Below are 20,930 nucleotides of genomic sequence, written 5' to 3'. Positions count from 1 at the left end.
ATAATGAGTTTATGTTAGAATTTTAATTTACTATTTAATATTTTTGTTTACTGTATATCAACGGATGGAGAATTTTGAGTGTTTCTCCATCATGATCACCCATCCAACAAAAATAAGACAATATATGTTAGTATAAGATTTTTCTTTAAGTTATGAAATATGATCCTAGCATCTTTGCCATGGTCTGTTTAGCATCACAATGGTAAGAGCTTTTCGGGTGTTCTTTATACCAGAGGTTTCCATTTAGACTTCTGAAATGTTGTCCAGTGCAAACCACAAGGCAGTTAGGTGAAACTCACAGTGGATATGAAAACTTTGCCATTTATACCAAGATGCCAAGAAAAATATCATCATTCTCTCTGTGTGCCATGAGGCAAAGTGAACCATAATCTTTGCCCTATACTTGATTACAGGACCCATTACAAAGCTATAAAAGAAATTGTTTAGCTGGAGGGCATTGTCTCCTTTTTATGTTGCGGTTGTTTCTGTTTCTTTTAATGACTAAATTGGTTTTGCTGCATTGTGATTTAATCATTGATTAGCAACATTTCAGCAAAAATTAATCATCTTTTAACCTTGCAATCCCACCCCATGATTCGAAGTAACTTCTAATACCTCCAGAATCCACTTAAGTTCATAACCACATTGAAGCACATAAATAGCTCTTAAATCTCTGATTTTCTCTTCAAAAAATAAAAATAAGAAGCTCTGGATAATTCAGTTACATTTAGAAACTATTACTGTATGCCTCAATCTTTGCTGTTAAGCAAAGAAAGAGGAAGAAATCTTCTTGCCTTCAAAAACCTGATAATTGAATTACAAAGAAAAGACAAAAACTCAAGAAACATAATTACATCACTTTGTCTTTGGGTAAAATAAACAAAAAGTAGATATTAAAAATGCAATATTTATTCACTCAGTAAATTTTTAAAGAAAGTCATCTCCAAATTGTATAGTGAAGATGAAATGTATTGATTATAATTGGGCCTCTTTTTTTGTTTTTTAAACATGTTTATTCTTTTGGTTATGAAAAAAATGTTTAAAGAGGCTCATAAGGACTTCTCAGAAATATCCTCGGAAACTAACAAAATCATTTCCTCCTCTTCCTTGAGGAAGAGGACTAGACTACATCCCATCCAGGCATTGACATTGATATAACTATGTTTTCAACAGTGGGAAGATCATTAATTCCAGACAAAACCCATACACTCTCTCAAACACCCTCCACTGTGCTCTTTTTCTGCTTTGCACAGTCTGGAACTGTGATTACGCTAGAAGTCTTAGAAATAACCAGTTGAGGATGGCAGAGACCACGGGCCTGGGCGCCTGAATGAAGACATGGATAAGACCCTCCCTCAGCCAGTAGTACCTAACTGGGATTGGTATACGAGTAAGAAATAACCTTCTATTTTCTTTCGGCTTTTGGGTTTTGAAGCCTATTTATTATAGCTATAAAATAGTCTATACTATATAGCTATATACCAAAATAATCTAGATATCCAAACAAACACTGATCATTTCATACAGTTCTGTTGAATTAAAGTCCCCTAAATGAGTGTGGGGCTGGGCAGAGTAAAGCAGCTACTGTGCAGATTGTCACCAGGAGGGGCAGTCTTGAGCTTGGAACAGGATCACTTGGAGGAGTTGTGCTCAGAGCAGACCCTGACACTCAGAAGCGATCCATGAAGTGATGGGAGTTCGAGCTCTTCTACCAGGCTCTGTCCTCAGGAGTCAAACGGGGGCTCCAAAACTTCTGCCTCTGGCAGTCCCTTCCCCATGCAATCTCAGCCTCTCCTCTTCTACCCTCTGCAGGAGCATCAGGATACATTTTATTTTATTTTATTAAGATTTTACTTATTTATTTGAAAGGGAGAGAGAGAGCATGAGCAGAGGGAGGGGCAGGGAGAGGGAGAAGTATACTCCCCATTGATCAGGAAGCCTGATGTGGGACTCGATCCCAGGACCCTGGGATCATGACCTGAGCCAAAGGCAGACGCTCAACCGACTGAGCCACCCAGGTGCCCCAGGATATATTTTAAAATGCTTTTTATCCACATTCATTTCAGTTCCCAAAAGAAGCCCAGGTACTCTAATCTTCCTGACTCTGTACACCACTTTTGCTCAGAACCCTTTGGCACCTTCCCTCTCTTCCTGAAAACCTTTTAGTGTGTGGTCTCTCTTGCAGTCAGTGCTCTTGTCCCCCACACCAGGGTCCTGTCCATGATTTTCCCATGTTCTGCTGGGTGCTAGGATCTCTGTGACTTCTTAGGGAGGAGGAGGCCTGTGGGGTGAAGAGGCTGGATGTGGACCTGAGGGTCATCAGTCAGCAACTTCAAAAAGGAGATTTAAAGATTCATTGACATGCATGATATTCATCTGGAAAAAAAATTAAGACTTATGTAGGAATTACAATATGTGTTCAGGGAAATAAAAATTAAAGATCTAGGGCGCCTGGGTGGCTCAGTTGGTTGGGCGACTGCCTTCGGCTCAGGTCATGATCCTGGAGTCCTGGGATCGAGTCCCGCATCGGGCTCCCGGCTCAGCGGGGAGTCTGCTTCTCCCTCTGACCCGCCCCCCTCTCATGTGCTCTCTCTCTCATTCTGTCTCTTTCAAATAAATAAATAAATCTTAAAAAAAAAGAACCATTCACTTAAAAAAATTAAAGATCTATAAAGATGTCACAATTTCCGTGCAAGGGATTAAAGACTAACAGTTTTTTGTGAGTGGTGACTTTGAACTTTAAGAATGAATGACATACAGTAGCAATAATTAGAGAAGGGCTGGTTTCCTCTCCGATGCTCACTGTCCCTCTTTGAAGGCATGCTCTATCATATTCCCAGGAGCTCCTGGTCTTGGATGGTTTTAGTTAGGATTCATTATTATTCTCTTCAGTATGACTCTTTTCATCATGTTTTGGTGATTTTAATATCCATGTTGAAGATCTCCCAGGATCCAGGAATCTGAGTCCTTCACCCCTTCTCCAATATTGGTATCCTCCAATACGCCTCCCCTACTCCCAGCCAGGGCCGCTCCCATGGAATTTGGAACTCATCAGCAATGTAACCCTCCAAAATCTCAGTTCTCCCACAAGCACTTCTGTTTCCAGCTCACACACTCTGACTCCAACAATCTTTCCATCCCAACAGGAACCAAATGTTTTTATCCTATGAAATCTTCACAGTCCAGCACCCCTCCATACTCTTGGTATCTTAGCTTAAATTTACAACCAACAAATTTTCCTAATATTTGCCTGGTGACAATAGTGTGTTACCAGTCTATTATTTTCTCTCCCCCAGATTATATATTTCAAGTGTTCTCATTTCTCCTCCAATTGCCTATGCTCTATCTCCCCCTTTTATCACTATCAGCTGGTGAACTTACTTCTACTTCATTGAGAAAAATAAAACAACTTATAATTTCATACAATGGGCAATGTTGTAAGTTCTTCATCACACTATAGCATCTATATTATTAGTTAATATCTAAATATTTGACCATTTCCACATACCCTTAATTTTTCAAAGTTATGTGGATTTAGGTGTTTAAAATCTTAGGATTCAGCAAAACATTATAGCTATTTTTTAATTAAAGTTAACATAGTTCTTGTAAGGATAGTTCTTTAAATTTTCTGAAAAATGAAAGATGAATAAAATGCTCAATATAAAATACCTTTTTAGTAAATATTAAGCAAAATTAGGTTGTTTCTCAAACATTATCAGCATAATATTCTAGGACTTGTAATTGTGGGTACTTACATTTAAAACTACATTTGTAAAATGCTTATTAATGCACTTTGTCATTTGTGTTGTAATGTTTTAAATAGGCATTATAAAAGGCATTTCCAAATTTATGGAATCATAACTCTTAAAAATGTATGTCACTTATTTTTATTATGATCTCACTTAGTTTTTCAAGATCAGCTTCTTGTTGGCTTATTGAACTATTGACTCTTTTCATGTACTTTGAATCTGTCATTTTACTGGACTCTCCTCTTGGTTTTAAGGAAAATTTTCAATTGATTCCTTTGATTTATTTTTCAGTTAGACAATCATGTCTTTGGAAATAACAGGTTATCTTTCTTTCCAATAACTGTAAGTATTTTCTTTTGCTTTCTTCCTATAATTTAAAACATCCAGTGGTAAGAAGCAAATATTCTTGCCTTGATTCAGTTTTCTGAAAATGCTGTGGTAGTTTCAGTTTAATTCTTTTATTTCCTGTTAACACAAAAGAATGCACTTTTTAAAACATTTGGCCATATTATTGTATTTGTATTTGCACAGCGTTATAATGAATTAATCTCGAATTCTATCAATACATTTCCAAAGTCATACACTCCTTTGACAATGTAACATGAAGAATTCCAGTCATTCTCTTTCTAGTTTTTCAGTGAATTTTAATTCTGGAATAAAAACTAAGATATATGTTTATATATCTAGGTTAAATTTACTAGAACTTAATTACATTGTTTTCATCTGCATTAATTTAAATGACTAGTAAGTTTTGTAACTGTTCTATCATTTTCATATTGAAAATTGTACTCTCTTCATAAAATTAACTGGGAGAGGAGGATTCTGGGAATATGGAGGAGTAGGAAGCCCCAGGAATCTGTCTCCCACCTACAGAACAATTGCATTGGCAAAATCTGTCTGATGTAACTATTTTGGAACTCTAGAATCTACTGATATCTTGCAGCTTCCAAAGGAAGGCTCGGAGGGCAAATGCTGGTGAATTTTGGTCAATTTCAGCTCTTAGAGCGCGTCTCTTCCCCACCCCCCAGCCATATGGAGGGCAGCTGTGCACATGTTCTTGAAGCAGTTTGCATGCAGTTTTTTTGGAGGCAGTGTGGGAAAAACAAACAAACAAACAAACAAACAAAAAAACGAAAAAAAAATACCCTGTTCTCCAAATATCGGGAATCTGTGCTCTGATTGCTGATTTACATTTTGCCTATCATATGTACAAAAATAAAGAGGGGATGTGAGAAAAGCTGATGGCACTATTGCTTTTTCCCCATTTCTCTACACATTTCGAACAATGCATTGTCTAAAATTTCAGATTATTTTAATCTATGGCAGGCTTATCAGGAAAAGTACGTGGAATGCATAATTTCCGAGCCCTTGCTCATTTGAAAACACATTTGTCTGCTACTGGCACACCTAAATAAAAATGTGAATAGAATTTGGGAGTCACATGTTTTTTTCTCTGCACCTTAAAGAAGCCGATCTATTCCCACTGGCGTTTCATATGGAGAAGGCTAGTCCAGATGCCAGCAAGGCTTTAGTGAAATTCAGATATCTTACCTAAGTATGTCTGAATGTTGATCATTTAAAATAATAATAATAATAATAATAATAATAATAATAATTTGGCTTGAAAATCTTCAGATCTGGATATAAAAATTCTTTTTGTCAGCTCAACATAGTTTTCTTCAGTTATATCTTTGATTATAATTCTGTTCTTTCATTCAGAAACACCAATGAATAATCTGAGATGTTTCTGTCCATGTTTAATTCTCTTTCTCTTTTCTATTGCTACTCATTTTGTGAACTTTTGTGATTTTTCACTTTGCCTAAAATTTAGAGAGATTCTGAACTTTGCTGTAATAGTAGTGCCAAGGGGGCTGGAATTCTTCACATTGTGTTCTTATTTATATGGTCTCCATTCTGGGTATAGGTTTTTGATGTGCCAAGCCTTCTTTTTCTGCAACCCCTGTATTTAGTGTAACTGTGTTAAAAGCCTAAAATTTCTCAGAGCACCTTTCAGAAAATATACACTGGATAATAGAATTCTACTAGTTGATCTTCTCCTTATTTCCTACTGTTCTACACTGTTTTCTCAGAAGATAAATGAAACCATGCAAAATTGAGTTTATAAAAATTCTCATGTCTGTAGGAAACAAATATTCAGTATTCCTACAAACACCAAGTGCTTCTGGATTTAAAGCCACGTATTTCATGAATTTCAACGAACAATAATAAATAACATGTTTAATCCATTATGCTAAAAATACTGGATTATTTTTTGTTCTCTTTATAATAAGTTATACTTTTTTATAAGTTATACTTTTAAATGATTCATAAGAAGTGGAAATCAAAGTATATGCAGTAAAAAAAGTTAAAGAAAAAAGTTCTACTGAGGTATATCTAACCAAATATGTATGTATTAGGAATTTTATGATGGCTGAATTAGGTGTTTCTGCTTTTATACATTTTAATTTTTTCATAATTTCCTCTCTGTTTGAAACACAGACTCACTTTTGTATTAAATTTTATCCCCATGTGTTGTATTATTTTTCTTAAAGAGAGACATTGATTTGTATGAGCTTGAGATCCCACAAAATCTGGATCTATCCCTAGATTTATGTTTTTGTTTGCTGACGGTGAAGTTTAACCATGTTAATGCCTTATTTTAGTTTTCTTTTCTCATATCCAAATATGATCATCGATTTAAGTCCTTGTGGAAAGAGATGGAAAGCCCCAGGGAAGAAAAACAGCCTGGAATTGCCATTGGAAAAATGAATCTTTTCTTTTTACTTTTCTTGAATTTCAAAAGTAATGAGAAAAATCTTTGTGCTCAGCACACTTCTGACTTTGGATACACAGATATCTTGAGGTAAAGGGCATTTTGTTTCTCTTCAGGTAAACCTACCTGGTCCAAATGAATTATTTTACTCACATTATATACAATACATTCTATGGACATGGAAATCATTTCTATAATAAAAAAAAGCATGGTATTTTTGCATTTTTTTTCCTATTCTTTTATTCAGAAGCTCTCACTAATTCACCATTCACGTTCCCTTTCTCTCTATGGCCCTGGAGACATGGTTGTATTTTCCAGATGGCTTTTTTTTTTTCTTTTCTCTCTGAAGATGAAAAGCCACCTCCTCCCTTTTTTTCAAGATGTTCAAATTGCTGTGCCTATTGTTTAAAAAAGACAGCTTGAAGCATTAATGATTCAGTATCTATAACTCAGAAATGGGACAATGTAGAAGGGATGAATCCTGAAAAAAACTAGAAATCAACACAGTGTACAGCACAGTGTGGGTCAGTGATGCCCAGCTGAACCAGGGGAGATCAGGAGACATAGTAAGTGCTGGGATCACAGAGGGTATGAAGATAAAGGAAATCAACAATACCTCTTTTTAGAATACATTTTCTTTTTAGAAAGAAGTAAAGTAGGACATCTTTTTTTAAATTTTTTAAATTTAAAAAAAGTTTTATTTATTTGAGAGAGAGCGCGCATGAGCAGGGGGGAAGGGCAGAGGAAGAAGCAGACTCCCACTAAGAAGGGAGCCCCATGCGGGGGCTCCATTGATCCCAGGACCCTGGGATCATGACCTGAGCCGAAGGCAGACACTTCACCGACTGAGCCAACCAGGTGCCCCAAAGTAGGATATTTTCTTTGGGTCTATTTTTCCTAAAATATTTTAAGTTTGTAAAAAAAGTAAAAAACAGGTAAGAAAAAGATTAGAAATGCCTTTCAGAGCTACTTGGGTTTTATAATCTCAGTAAGTATATTTCCATTGAGTGAAAAAGAGAATTTCTCTAGGTCATTAAGAATGCCTCCAAGACAAGTTCCATTCTTGCTATTAGTCCTAAAAGTCACAGGGTTTGCCCACACCACCACACATACGAATTCTTTAAAAAAGGTATTAAATCATATGATAATATGCTCAATTTAAAAACTATTGTGAAAAAGTTCAACATTTTCAGCTACTGATTAAAGAATGAGGCTGCAAATACGTCATTAGCATTATTTTCTTAACTGTAATACCAAAGATGGGTGATAATGAGTAGGATGTTAGCAAAAGAAGGAGTGCATTGCCACATTTTGATCCCCATGGAGAAGAGAAAATGGAACAGTATGACTGCAATATCCTTAGTATTTAAAGTCTGTCCTATCCACGGCTCATTTGTGCTCCCCATAACAACACTGGGAAAACTTGATTGATTGATTGATTGATTGATTGATACCACACCAGAACAGCAGAAGTATCTAAGTTATAATAATAGTGATAGTATTTTTATACATTATGATGAGTTGACATTTCATTTAGTTTGCTGATAATCAATAATAGTGTATCTCCTAAAGCCTGGAAAACATGTCTTCTTTCTCTTATTTAATATTTTGCAACAATAACCCCCCCATGATGCTAGTATATATTAGTGGATTGGAAGATGTATATAATTTCTGAGAGTTCAAATATAAAACTTAAATGCATTTGCAAAATATATATATATATAGAGAGAGAGAGCTCTCAGTGATCTATATAATGGCATTAAAATATTGAATTGATGAAATCCACAATCAAACCGTCAAAAGCTCATTACCTGTTAGTTTCAACCACCTCCTATACAGAAACTTTACAAGAAACCATAAAAAATATATATAATAATATTACTGAGCAGTAGCACACCCCACTTCCCTTCCTAACCTATTAATAAACAGTAGCAGAAACCAAAGGTGAACAACAGAGATAAACCAATAATACACAAAAGACTGCTGATGAATCATAAAAATAAGAAATTTTTTTCTACAGATTGTATCAAATTAGGAAATAAAGTGTGATTAGGAAGGAACATGATGTTTTGAGATAAATTAGCAATAGCTTTTCAGGCGCCTGGGTGGCTCAGTTGGTTGGGCGACTGCCTTCGGCTCAGGTCATGATCCTGGAGTCCCGGGATCGAGTCCCGCATCAGGCTCCCTGCTCAGCGGGGAGTCTGCTTCTCCCTCTGACCCTCTTCCCTCTCGTGCTCTCTATCTCGCATTCTCTCTCTCTCAAATAAATAAATAAAATATTTTTTAAAAAAGATAAATTAGCAATAGCTTTTAAAAGTAAATGCCTTTGGATACTATTTATTTATTTCAAGGGTCCTTAATCCAGAATCAGTGTACCTCCTGATACACTAAGAAAGATCTCTGCGTGTGCGCCCATAGCTTCCACTTATTATGGCAAAGTGTGACTCAAAAAAAGTTTAGAATCAATGATGGTGCTGTTCAAAATGTGTTAAAAATAATTGACTTTGGACATTATTCCAAAGCTAATTTAAGAGCCATGAAGCAAAGTATTGCATTGTATCATATTCAAACATTGTCTTTGACAAAAATATAATTTTCACTCGCCTGACATCAGATTACTTTTTTTTCCATTAAACATTATGGCATAACAGAAAGAGCATGAACTTCCGAGACAGCCGGGGTTTTGAATTCTTGTTCTGCTTCATGAATTAGAGCAAGCTATTTAAAATCTCCGAACCTTGGTTTCATCATCTGAGAAAAAGTAAATACTACATACATTAAAGGTTTGCCATGAGGAACATATTAGACTTAATGTAATAAAAATGTACTTGGCACATAATAATCATTTCATAAAAATTAGTTTTCCTTATTCCTTTCCAACAACGAAATCCACATTTAAATAGAAGAGTACTCCATCACTAAATGTATTAAACCAACATAAGGAGATAATTAAGAGAAATATTTGATGAAATATTTTAAGGAATAGCAATATTTTTGGAATGAATTTACGTAGCAACACCCTTAACTGCCATAAATCAGCAAGATACTCATTTTCTTGTATATGTTTAACTAGTTTAGAGATTGTCTGGTTTCAGAGAGCAGGATGGTAATACCACAGCTGGTAAGCTTCTAGGCATTCATACCTTGGTGTGTAAGGATGACCATAGAGGAATCCAGCTCTTCCCTCTGTCATAGAAAGACACGGGATCCACCTACCCTTTCCTTACTTATGCCCTATAAAAATGAACAGCTAGAGTTACCAGTGGATGTTGGTTGAGAACATTATATGTTTTCACCAGAGGCATTATTATCATATCTTACTCATGCCATTTTTTGTAAAATTGACTTATTCAGTCTTAGGTATATGAACCACAGAATAAGCTAAGCTATCACAATGTAGAGGAAAGACAATATACAAATTTATCAAACTTTTAGAAATTTCCTAAATTTAAATTTGACAACAGGATATTGTTGAATTTAGAAAATAAAGGAAAAGGAAAGTCTACACTTAGGCAGATCTGTTCTCAGACATAGTTTGGAGGTATGGGGAAATCTGAGTCTGAAACCCACAGAAAAGAAAGAAACAGAGGTAAGTCGCAGCCAAAATATAATTAGAGCCAGCTTGGAAAATCTTTTCCACACAGCTCTTCTACTGTTCTTTCTATCTACTCTTTGGGCTGTAATTTTAAAGATTTTCTTTTAGTTGTTATTTTTTCTTTTTTCCTAATTCATTTTACTTTGGTTTAAAAAAAAGGCGAAGGAAGAACAAGTGAAATGAAAAATGAGAAACATCTCTTTATGCTCTCTGCAATGTAATTTGTTCTGGGATTTCACTTTCCTTAGAAATGCCCCTTTAGTCGAGGATCTGTTCATTCTTCTCAGCTAACTCTCATTTTCTTCATTTCACGGAGACGGATCTGAAAATGTAAGCATTACTTCACACTGACTAACATATGTCTGCCGACTCAGGTTTGCCCTCCACCATTTAAATCTCCTAGTAAATGTAAGAGCCTCAAGATCATCACTGAGCATGCTTGAGGCACAGGTTCACCCTATAGGACTGCACTCCATGATTTCAATTAATTAAGTTAGGGAAGCTATTTAAAAAATCTGTTATTTAAAAAAAAAATATATATATATATATATAAACTTTAAAGCCGCTTTCTCTGACATGGCCTCGATTGTAAATTCTGGAGATCGTTTAGAGTTAAAATGATATGTAAATCAGGAATAAAATATATTTTCTGTTTGATTGCCTCTGTATATTCTTTTACTGGTGCATGATCTCCTATATATGAGGTTCAGATTTTATCTTAAAACTGAACTCCAGCTAACTGTTAAAGATGAGAAAAAAATTTTGATCTTACTCTTTGATCATCTCAGATGAGAACAAGCACGTAATCACCACAGAGAAATGCCATGGATCATAACAGATAACATGGCAGTGGTAGCAGTGACCTCATTTCGAATTTTCCACAAATTGTAGGTAGAGCAACCAGAACAACAAAACAATGTGGTACCTAACTCACAGCCAACATACACCACAAAATGGCATTACCAGGTATCCTCGTAAACTTCAAACCGTGGGGTGCATGTGTTTCACCTGGGAGTAGCAGGTCAAAATGGGAGAGGATTTCACTATGCCTTTTGCTGGGAGTAAAGAAAACCTTGGAAAATTTAAGCGGTATGTGTTCAATTTGAGCCCTGTGAATTTCATATACTGGGGATTCAAGCTTCTGAGGCAAAGCTTGAAAGAAAAGTGCGTTCGTGCGCGCGTGCGTGTGCACACACACACACACGTCAGAAACATAGTGTGCCAAGAAAAGCGATTGCCTCTTTAAAAGGGAAGTGAAAAGCAGGAGAGGTGTAACTCAAAAAGTGAAGTGCATTTCTTCAACATTTAATTGACTGCTTTCACTGATCCCACATTCCAGCTCAGCGTTCTTGTATGTTAAAGTTGACAGCAAGAGAAACCCTTTTTTCTTGAGCAAGATTTGCGTGGATATCCCATAATGGGAAAAGTTACAGTGTTTTTTCCTTGCTTTTTCTTTTTTTAAACTAATGTCTTTATTTGGGGATAATTGTAAATTCACATGCAGTTGTAAGAGATAATACAGAGAGATTCCTTGTAAGCTTTATCCAGTTTTTCCCGATAGCAGTACCTTGCAAATCTATAGTCCAGTAACACAGGATACCGACATGGATATAGTCAAAACAAGGAACAATTCCATCAACATAAGAATTCCTTATGTGGCCTTTTTATAGTGACATCTACTCCCATCCCACCCCGACCTCTTAGGAACTCCTAGCCACTACTAACTCGTTCCCCATTTTGTAATTTTATAATTCTGTCCTTTCAAGGATGCTGCATAAATGAAATCATATAGGTTATGATATTAGCTTTATCTACTCAATATAATTAACGACAGGTTGTTGGGGTTGTTGTGTGCACCAATAGTTCATTACTTCTCACTGCTGATCGTACAGACACGCTACCTAACCATTCAGACGTTAAAGGACGTCTGGGGTGTTTCCAGTTGGGGGACTTACAAATAAAGTTGCTAGAAATATTCATTTTCCAAAGTCTTGTTTTGGCCCGAAGTCTTGATTTCTCTGGGATATGCACAAGAGCACAATGGCTGGGTTATATGATTGTTGCAAGTTTAGTTTTTTTTAATGAAACTGACAAACTTTTTTGGAGTGGTTATATCACTTTACATTCCAGCAACATGAATGATCTAGTTCCTCTCCTTCCTTGTCAGCGTATGATTTTTGTCCCTGTTTCTTTTCAACCATTCTAATAGGTGTGTAGCAATACCTTAATTGTGGTTTTGATTTGCATTTACCTAATGGTTCATGGTGGTAGAAATATTTTCATGTGTTTATTTGCCATCTGCCTATCCTTTTTGGTGAAATGTCCTGTTCTGTTTTTTGACCATTTTATAACTGGAACATTTGGGGTTTTTTTACGCTTGAGTTTGAGAGTTTAGATATATTTTATATGTTATGAAAGTATTGTATTTATTCTAAATGCTAGAGATTTGGCAGAGATGAGCATCCAAAAATGTTAAGCTCATCTCCAGTTTGGTTTTTCATCCTCTTACCAGGGTATTTTGCTGAGCAAAAGGTTTAAATTTTGAGTCCAATTGATCAGTTCTCCCTTTTATGGATTGCAATTTGGTGTCAAATCTCAAAACTCTTTTCCCAGGCTTAGATTCCAAAGATTTTCTCCTGTTTTCTTTCCTAAAAGTTTTGTAGTTTTTACATTTTACCATGAAGTCCATGATCCATTTTGAGTAAGATATGTAGAAAGTATGAGGCTTAGGTGAAGGCTCACATTGTGCCTATAGATGACCGATTGCTTCAACATGATTTGTTGAAAAGACTATTTCCCTCCATTAAATTGTGTTTGCACTTTTGTCAAAGTGTGGGTCTATTTCCAAATTCTCTGTTCTGTTTCATTACTCTGCGTTTCCATCCCTCTACCAATACCACACGTCTTTGATTACTATAGCCATACACAGTATCTTCAGTTTGGCTAGACTGATTTCTCCCACTTTATTCTTTTCAAAATTAGTTTAGTTATTCTACTTTATTAGCCTTTCCATATAATTTCAAATGGATCTTTTCTGTATCTAGAAAATTTGGTGGGATTGCAGTTGGTATTAAGCTAAGCCTATATATCCATTTGGGGAGAACTGACATCTTTACTATGTTAAGTTTTAAAATCCATAAAGATGGTATAACTATTTGTTTAGAATTTAATTTCTTTCCACATTGTGTCATTTTCAACTACAAGTTCTGTACATTTTTGTTGGATTTATATCTAAATATTTCTTTTTTTGAGTGATTGTAAATGATGTACTTAATTGTGGTACATCTGTTCATTGCTAGTATAGAGAAATGCAATGATTTTTGAAGGTTTTATTTTACAACTGTAGTGCAGAAGCCAGAGAGTACATCCTGGCCCACTCTCCTCTCTTAAATGTATAGAAAACCTAGTTCACAGAATTAGAACAAGAGAAGAAATTGCAGTTGAGTCTTACATATTGCTGTTAGGTCACCAAGAAATAATAAACAGAAAATATTTCGGCTGAAAATTAAAGAATGCTGTATAATAGTATATCAAAAAACAAACAAAAATATTTATTTTAATACCTAAAAACAAGCAATAAGAATTTAAGAAAGTGAAAAAAGTATAAATTAGAAAAAATATAAATGTTTGGACTAAAATATTGAACAGAGCGTGAACACACTGTAGAAATAATTTTAGAGGTAACATTTATTTCAGAAAAAATACTGACATTAAGAAAAAATAAAAGCAATAAAAAATAAAGAGATTAAAAAACCGAGAAAAATGATAGGTTAAAAATGGGCAGGCAATAGGAGTCCTAGAAGAAAAACAAAATAAAACAGAGCAACGGAGCAAATTATCATTTGAAAAAATGTTTTTGAGTTAAAGAACATTTGAGCCTACATTTTGAAAGGCCATACCACATCCCTGGACAATTAATCAATGATGGCCAACAGCATGACATAGTCAGATAAAACTATTTGATTTTAAAGGGGCTGAGAGACCCTCTGGGCATCCAGGGAAATGAATAGTTCATTTATCATGGAAAGAGAAACCGATCGTCATCAATGTTCCATAGCAATGCTTTATGCCAGAAAATATCAGACACACATTTAAAATATTCAAGGAATGAAAATGTAGGCCAAAATTGTATCTCCAGACAAACTTAGTTTTAATTGTAAAGGCCAGACAAAATATGTGATGAATATTAAGGAATGCAGAAAATAAGGTTCTTCTGAGAGTTTCCTGGGGAATACACCAGAAAATAAGTCTCAGATTTCCAAAATAGCTACAGAGATGTCAGCATAAGGAATGTTGTTGATTGCTGAGTACATATTTACCTGTAAAATTAAGCTATAATTATGTCGATAAAGGAGAGAGCAGAGTGCATAAAGGTCACATGCTCCAACATCATAGATGCAGCAGAACTACCAAAATAACGAAAGGCTGCAAAGGAGAATAAATGGAAATTAATGTGCTGACTGCTTTAAAGGAATTAACCAAGAAAAAAAAAGGCAATAACGTCACATGAGAATCTGGGTAACGGGGAGGAAAATGTGGGAAAAATTTATTATCTTCAGTATTGTTCATCAAAGGGAACTGATGAATTATCCCCCCCCCAACACACACCAAAAGAGAAAAAAGAAAAAGAGAGGATAATGAGAAATATACGATGGTATATTTCTCTTAAGTGAAAGAAAGCATCATTAAAAACACAGAAAAGAACATGAGAAACTTGAGGGACACCAATGGGTGGTTGCAAATTCATCTAACTGAGTCTCATGAGGAGCAGAAGGAGAAGAGCACAGATTCAAAATGTGGTCTTATAATGGCTGCAATATTTCCAAAACTCATCAGCTGCTAGAAACTGTCTATAGCTTAATCTTCATGAATGTAACATCTGAAAGTCATTGAGCTGCATGCTTAAGGTCAGCTCTTTTTAAGAGTTTACTGTACAAATGTTATTCCTTGATTTAAGAAAAAATACAAATTGACAAAGATAAATAAAAAGAGCTCTGAAAAGCAACTGTCTTAGCTGGTTGTCCCCAGAAGCAAATGCTGACATTAGGACTCTAGTGTAAGTGGCTTATTTGGGAGGTACAGAAAAGGAAGTTAAAAGTGAGACAAAAAAGGAGAAGAATTCAATAATTTACATTTTTTAAGTCCTCAGCTACTGTAAGCAAGATGGAGCTCAGTTCCACTGGGAACATTCTGACAGCAAAAAAAGGGTCACTCTTACTCTACCAAATTCCTGCCACTGGTTGAGAGACAGTCCCTGGGAGAACTTTAATTCTCTGGCATCTCTGCCTTTTGCCAAACGAGCAACGGAAAGGATTCCGGTGACAAGGAAAAGCTCCCAGGAACTCGGAGATGGGGCGGTGGGGTAGAAATTGGGCTCTTCTACAAAGTCGCAGGCCATAACTTCAACAGCATCGGATACATGGACAAACCAGAATGGATGAGTCCTATTTACATCCAGATTCAAACAATCAAAACATTTTCAACAAAGTGGATATTTGGTATCATTAAGGAATTCATGCTAATTTTATGTGACATAAGTTATTGGATAATGTTATATAGCAAGTGTAGTTAAGATCTACTTGGTGAAATATTATACGTGTGGTGTTACCTCAAAATATAGTAGGGAGATGGGGGACAGTTGGAAGAATTATGGATAACATAGCATGTCGTGAGTTGTTAACTGCTTAAGCTGGGTGACGCATATATAAGTTTATGATACAGTTCTCTCTACCTGAAATGTTCAACAATACAATTTACTATTTTTTTAATAAGAGAGAAATACAGGTGGCTCACTAATATCTAATAATTTAGGGCAGCAAAATATAACTAGTTATAATTTTAGAACCTTCTAGAAGTTAACTCTTAATTTAGTGACCAAATTCGATGACGCTCCATACAAACATCATTTATAACTAAGGTTAAATTTGAAGAAAATCTTTGATTATTAATATTAATTAATCCATACTAATTCAAATTTCAATAGGAATTAATTCATAGTGTTTTTACTTTGCATATGAGGGAATATTGGGAAGGCATAAATAAACTATACACAGGAACTACATATGTTTCTGTAAACAGTAGGAGTTTCCCTTGAAAATTCCAACATTTATTAGATGACATACAACTGAAGAGTTGTCATCTTCGATTCTTGTTTCCAAGAGGCTTATTCTTACATTGTTTATCTATGAACCATGCAAGGTTAATAAAGTAGAACCCAGCATGGAATACAGTAACACGACCATTTCAACTGTGAATCAATGAATAAATGTCAGTTCTCAGCTGTGTAGTAATTTTGCACAGTTCAATCTTGTCATTCAGACATGTCCCAGAGTATTTTTCATACTTCTTTTCAGAAATGTACAGCTAGATCGATTAGTTCTGGCTAATGTATATGGTTCTGTGATAATTTGTTACAAAGAAGGATGTGATTTCTAAAGTGGAGACACATCTGACATGACTGTTTCTAAAGTCAGTTTGTAAATCAAAATTTATATAAAATGAAATCGAAATTACCCATAAAATCCTTTAAATCACTATAAATCAAGAATCATCTGTTAGGAAGCTGAGTAAAATTAGATTTGTCTTTATCAATGTATAGGTGTTTGTGTTTGTCCAAATTTCTTAAGCTACATATTCTTCAAAGTGAAATTTCAGGGAGAGAGGTGGTTGGAGACAAATAATTCAGAAAAGAAACTTTCTATTTTCATTGTGCTCATTACTAATAAAACATACAGTCTTCATAATATCAACATCTTACAAAAGTGGAAACAATATACTCTGTCCTAGAAGAAAATAATTTTAAGAAACAAATGCATTTTAGCTATATATGTTTTCAAAATAAAGGTTGTTCCTCTCCCAGAACAGTTCACCACCTGACAATAGTTCAGTCATTGACATTTTATAAAAATAAAAACTGGTTGGCTTATCTGTATAGAAATGCAATCAATGCTCTTTATTTCAATCTTACAGTTTTAAAAATCAGATGTCTCAGATTTTTATTCCACTAACTAAACAGTAAGTCCATTTTAAATTAACACCTCTTCTTTAATTTACATTAGCATACAAATAGATGCTGTGAATAACCAAAAAATTGTTGAAAGGTATTGATTCTGTCAAGATAGTGAAAATATTTTATGCCAGTCTATATGATTCTTAGGATTAATATGAAAAAACTGGTCAGTATATGTATTCAAAAATAAACCTGAATCGTGTACATAGACTATAATGCAAAATGTTGAAAGAATTTTGAGATCAAACACACATAATAAAGGATGTATATTATGTTTTCAAAATGCTGAAAAATAATTTAAAGAAGAAAACTAAGCCATTGCTTTGTTTACAATGTGTTGGAGAACAGACCTGACTGCCTTTTTCTCTTGTATAATTAAAATACAGACTTCCATCTCAGTATCACCTACACATTATCACAATACTGAATGCTACAAAATAATATAAATTTGGCACAAATATAAAAGCTCACTTAATAACGATTTAAAACAAACAAAACACAATTCTTTGCAATTATGGCTATAGTAGCCATTGAGAAATTAAATACCAATTTAGAATTCTAATTAAGGCACACCCCGACCCTGCATCTTCTTATATCACTTAGATGACAAGCAATCAGAGAACAAGTAAAATCTGCAGATAACCAAATGGTCCAGGTCTTTGGGGGAGGTGATTTGTGGGATCCACAGTAATCGGGATAGTTACTGAAAGAGCAAGGAGACACCATCAGGTCACATTAGTAAAGAATGTAGTATGTTACTAGTCAACAAAAGCAGGCTCGCACAGATAGTGACTTTAAGACCTAGAAACCATATACTCTCATTCCTCGCTGTTTGCGTCCAAATCCACTCGTGTGAATGATCATGACTAGTTTATACCTAGAATCAAACATTTACAGAGGATTATAGTTGCAGATCATAGAAGATGCATCGTTTGATGGTTGGTTTCCAAAACTGACTGTGCATCAGAATCTGCTCAGCCGTTTTTATAGATATTTATTCTCCAGCTTCCTGAGTTAGAATATCTAGAGGAGGAGCCTAGAATTAATATTAAAACAAACAGTGGGAAAAACTCGAGATGATTTGCATGCATGGCCAAATTTCAGAAACATTAATCTAAACTTTTTTACATGGCATATGTGTGTGTGGTCACCCTCGCATGTAGACTTCTGTGCATGAATACACACTCTTTGGGGGTGTCTTAGATTTAAGGATTATGATTTTCAAAAGTTTAATGGGAAATAACGATGTTGATGGAGAGGAAGATTCCATGACCACCGTCTGCTCCTTCTTTAGCTTTAGCAGCCGACATTTAGAAATACTTCCCAGTAACATCACCCAGCTACAGTAGATTGGAATTGTGTTTAAGTGTCAAATGGGTTACAATAACTATTCTTTGATGTTTAGTGTTTAGTGTAATCCTCAAAGGATTTATAATTCAATTAGCATGCTAAATTGATAAATACCAAGTGATGGCTGGAAGACCATTAATTCTTTTGAAAATGCTGAAAGGTTTGGTGGGCTCAAAATCATTTAAGAGTATGGATGTAATAAATTGCTCCTATCTGAAAAAAATATGGATATTACTTTTAATTTGTTTCTGCCACTCAAGATTTGCAATTTATTCATTTCATTTTGATCAGAAAATTAATTTAAAAGGTATTTGCTCATTGATAGTTACTCTTTGCACTTAAAATGTTACACTGTAAAAGGCAAATGTTGTCCCTGTAAGGCAAGGGTGTTAAAATTCTCAGACGAATAATACCTACGCTACTAAAAAGAAGGCTAATAGCCAAATGAATTCTAACTAAACAGAAAAGGCTCCTAAACGAATGACATAGTTCAAACATGGGTAAGTGCTCTAAATTATATATTAAAGTTATATCCAAAATCCTGCCTTTGAACTGATTCATAGTTAATCAAATTCATCTGGCATGAATTCACAAGCTGCTCACATTTTAGAAGATGGGCAGTCAGTCTGTACAGTCAGGTCAGATGAAAAGGTAAGTAAGAGTGAATCAAATTGTATTATTTCTGAAAAGATCTTAGGAACCAGTATCCGTGATTCAACAAAATTATATAATACAGAATTCATGCTACTAGAAAATACATTTAGTCCCCACAATTTTTAAAACTTACCATGGTTCATACATTACTCACCAGTCGGATGCCATCCCCACACTTGGCAGTGACTCATATCCCACATTACTGGGAATGTGGAGATGGTCCAAGGTGCCTTCATTCCCATTTCATAATTAGTTTTCTCTGAAACTTTTAGGAGTGTGCTTATGTGATGGTTGTTCATTAGTTAAATAGTTTATTGTATAATTTGTACTATTTTTGTTAGGTTTGTAATTCATGTACTTTTGACTTTATTAAATTTTAACTTTTGTCCCTGTTAGACTATTTTCCATTAAAAATGATCTGTTATTAATAGAAAAAAAAGTAAAATTTTGGACCACTGCACTGTTTTTATTTTAGGTAATATTTAGGTTTTTTCCTGTTTATTTAAAAATTATTTATCCTGATTACTTCTTCATGTTCATCTTAGACATTGTTGTAGGGAATTTGGAAATCACAAAATCACTGCCTTCACAAAGCTTATATTGTTGTAGAAGTAGGCAAAAAAGCAAATAAATAAATTGAGAGTAGAGGAGAAGGTTAATTTTAAATAGGATGACCAGGGAAGGACTCACCCAAAATTTAAGCAGAGGCCAGGTAGCAGAAGCTTCTGGATTGTCACCCCATTTCCTTTCTGCACACATGTCTGTCTAGCTACAGGCTACCTTTTCTAATCACCCTGGTAACTGTATGTGACTATTTGCTGTGAAATATCACTGGAAGTAATCCATGTGATTTCCACTGTACTTTATTTGTTTAAAGAAATCCTTTGACTTAGATCTCTTTCTTCTTGTTCATCCATGAAGGTGGCAACAATGCAGAATGAAAATGAAGAAAGAAGCATCTCTCAACAATGATGTGGAACAATGATGTGCTTACAGTTGGAAGAATGTAAATGAGACAGATACAAACATCTACCCGTTTAATATATTTTACTTAGGATCTCTTTGTCATAAAACCTTAGCCTTTGGCCTTGCAGATGCCACCGACCCGGAACCGCCTTCACCGCCCAGCCATGGTCAACCCCACCGTGTTCTTCGATAACGCTGTGGATGGCGAGCCCTTGGGCCACGTCTCCTTCGAGCTATTTGCAGACAAAGTTCCAAAGACAGCAGAGAACTTCCGTGCCCTGAGCACTGGAGAGAAAGGATTTGGTTATAAAGGTTCCTGCTTTCACAGGATTATTCCGGGATTTATGTGCCGGGTCGGGGTGGGGGAGGGGACTTCACATGCCATAACGGCACTGGAGGCAAGTCCATCTATGGGGAGAAGTTTGATGATGAGAATTTCGTCCTGAAGCACACGGGTCCTGGCATCCTGTCCATGGCCAACGCTGGACCCAACACGAACGGTTCCCAGTTCTTCAACTTCACTGCCAAGACCGAGTGGTTGGATGGCAAGCAAGTGGTCTTCGGCAAGGTCAAAGAGGGCATGAACATCGTGGAGGCCATGGAGCGCTTTGGGTCCAGGAACGGCAAGACCAGCAAGAAGATCACCATTGCTGACTGTGGACAGATCTAGGAAATCCAACTCGTGTTTTATCTTAACTACCAGATCATTCCTTGTGTAGCTCAGGAGAGCACCCCTCCACCCCCACCTGCTCGAAATACCCCAGAATCTCTGTGCTCTTGCTGCAGTTCTGCAGGCTCCATGGTTCCTTCTCCCAGGTCTAGCTGGATGGAAGA

General features: G+C 35.5%; 1 pseudogene; it reads left to right on the top strand.

Moving 5' to 3' along the window:
* Positions 1-20,260: 20,260 nt before the first annotated feature.
* Positions 20,261-20,861, top strand: LOC113912887 (annotated as a pseudogene).
* Positions 20,862-20,930: the final 69 nt, after the last annotated feature.

This window comes from Zalophus californianus, chromosome 14 (assembly GCF_009762305.2).
Source record: "Zalophus californianus isolate mZalCal1 chromosome 14, mZalCal1.pri.v2, whole genome shotgun sequence".
Classification (NCBI taxonomy): Eukaryota; Metazoa; Chordata; class Mammalia; order Carnivora; family Otariidae; genus Zalophus; species Zalophus californianus.
This window is presented reverse-complemented; position numbering and strand designations above follow the sequence as displayed.